This window comes from Mus pahari, chromosome 4 (assembly GCF_900095145.1).
Source record: "Mus pahari chromosome 4, PAHARI_EIJ_v1.1, whole genome shotgun sequence".
NCBI lineage: Eukaryota > Metazoa > Chordata > Mammalia > Rodentia > Muridae > Mus > Mus pahari.
Genome location: NC_034593.1, coordinates 4,759,496 through 4,762,499, shown reverse-complemented (window position 1 = coordinate 4,762,499; position 3,004 = coordinate 4,759,496).

Here is a 3,004-nt window from a genome sequence, read left to right as displayed (position 1 = left end):
AGAGGTTTAGTCCATTATCATCATAGTGGGGAGCATGACAGCACACAGGCAGCCATGGTGCTGGAGAAGAAGTTGAGAATTCTACATCAAGATCCACTGGCAGCAGGAAGAGAGAGCAGAATGAGAGGGAGAGCGACTGGGGGTGGGGACACTGGGCCTGTTGAATTTTTGAAACCTCAAAGTCAACCTCTTAATGACTAACTTCCTCCAACAAGGCCACTCCTACAACAAGGTCATAGCTCCTAACCCCACTGACTAAGCATTTGAGTACAGGAGCCTATGGAAGCCATTCTTGTTCACACCACCAGAAAGTCACTTCACCTCCCACACTGGGAAATAAACCTTTGATGCATTCACTTTGGAGGATGATCTGGTAGATCAAACATAGCAGAAAGCAAAAGGAAGTTTCTTCATGAATGGACTCTAGCCAGCCTGAGCATGGCAGCAGGACTCTGCCAGGCCTTTCTCTTCTGCTGCGTTTCCTCAGCCTTGCTACAAACCATTAAGCTACATTCCTAAAGCTAGCCACCAAGGTCTGTTCTGGTTTGGGCCACTTCCTCCTCCCGAGTCTGACCACCAAGGTCCACCTATGGAAGTATGGAGGCCCAGTAATCAGAAGCCCAAGAATTCAACCCCTCACCCTCACACGGGGGGTCCCATTTTACCTTCATAAACTGCCATTCGTCTACGGGCCACACCAGCCCCTCATCAGGCAGAGGCAGTCCTCTGTCTCTCTGCCCCAGGACAAATACCCCTCCCCCTCTCCCTTGGTCCTTTCTCCTCCTCCTTCATCTGTGTCTTGCCTTCTGTATTTTTGTTCATCTGGGGAAAATAACTCTTTGTGCTGAGCATTAGGTCTTGGGGCGTCTTGTGCCAATACCGCCCCTTTACTTCAAGTTGTAGAGATCCACCTGGATCAAGACATGACCTGTGTCTCAGAGTTTGCTCCAGGGAAGGTGAACATCTGGCCCACTGTATTGGGAAGACTATTCTTGCAAAGATAGCTATAACTATAAACCTGGAGAAAGGAATCCTGCTAACAGTGCATTCTGGGGACTTAATACGGTACGGCAAGTAGAGGGAGCTGAAATCTTAGAGGGAGGGTCCTGGTCTCACTAATGCGCAGTCAGAGGCCGAAGGATCAGTTTTATAAAGTGGGATACCCAGCAGAGAGAAACTGGCCATCCATTCCTCTGCTCAAGTGGAGAAAGAAAGAAGAAAAATGTGTGGGCTGAAAACTCGAGCTGCTCTTAAGCAGAGATGTGAGAAATACCATCATCTGTGTCATTTATATAGAACGAAACTTGTCCTAGTTCATTAACTTGTAATCCCTAAAGGATTTGAAAACGTCACTGAAAAAGCAAACAAACAAACAAACAAAAAACAACAGACTTGCTCTGAAAATAGGGCCTTTAACGTGCAAAACAGTGTGTCCTTTGCTTGGCCCAGTCAATCATATATAAAATAAAGTGCATTTCAATGAGGTTTTCAAAAGTAATTATATATATATATATATATAATTGTAGAGATCCACCTGGATCTCTCTCTCTCTCCCTCTCTCTCTATAGATAGATATAGATATAGATATAGATATAGATATACATAGATATAGATATCTATATATATAAATATCTATATCTATCTATCTATAGATAGGAAGAGAGAGAGAGAGAGTACTTCTTTTACAATGGAAAAATAAGTTTATTGATACACACACACACACACACACACACACGGGGGCAAAGCACCTTTGTGAACTGGACTGTCTACTTATGAAGATGTATTAGGATGTTACAGGAGTTTTGCAATAGATGATCCCCTAAATCTTCAATTCTGTTGTTCATTCTCCAGAAGATTTTGTCAGAGTTATCTTTAATGCTCATTAAAATGAAAGGTATATGTGTGTGTGTGTGTATACATATATATGTATATGTGTGCGAATAAACTTATTTTTTCCATTTAAAAGAGTTCATACATATGGCAATATAGAGAATAAAGCATGTATAGAATTTCATAACTAGTAAAGAGTTCTAAATCTTGAGAGAACAAGATGAGTGTGTTATGCAATATAATCTGGAATCACTGAGTAATAGAATGATTTCCTAAATATAAATTTCTAATATGGACATGGAAAATAAGAAGAAATTAGTATCTAACTTTAAACATTGAATTGATTAGTAAAAACACTGTTGTGTATCTCAGATTTAAATTTTCAGTCCTACAGACAGAGTCACATGGACAATAAGAATGCCATTTTAGCCTGGGAGACAGGAAGTTTGAGAGGAGGGCCCCAGCATGCGGGGTACCAGTGAGCCACCCCCACTTTATGGTCTTGAAGATGTCTGGCTACTGTCTGCTGTGTTCAGTAAAAAAAGAGGAGGAAGAGGGAGAGTAAAGAAGGGTATGGGGAGGGGAGTAGGGGGGAGAGCTCTAGTTTCCTGGTACCCTCTCTCTATTCTTTCCCAACTTTTATTAGGTATTTACTTCATTTACATTTTAAATGCTATCCCCAAAGTTCCCTATACCCTCCCCCCCCACCCCCCCACCCCCGCTCACCTACCCACTAAATCCCCCTTCTTGGCCCTGGCCTTCCCCTGTACTGGGGCATGTAAAGTTTGCAAGACCAAAGGGCCTCTCTTCCCAATGATGGCCGACTAGGCCATCTTCTGCTACATATGCTGCTAGAGACACAAGCTCTGGGGGTGATGGTTAGTTCATATTTTTGTTCCACCTACAGGGTTGCAGACCCCTTCAACTCCTTGGGTACTTTCTCTAGCTCCTCCATTAGGGGCCCTGTGTTCCATCCAACACCTGACTGTGAGCATCCACTTCTGTGTTTGCCAGGCACTGGCATAGCCTCACAAGAGACAGCTATATCAGGGTCCTTTCAGCAAAATCTTTCTGGTGTATGCAATAGTGTCTGCATTTGGTGGCTGATTATGGGATGGACACCTGGGTGGGGCAGTTTTTGGATGGTCCATCCTTTCATCTCAGCTCCAAACTT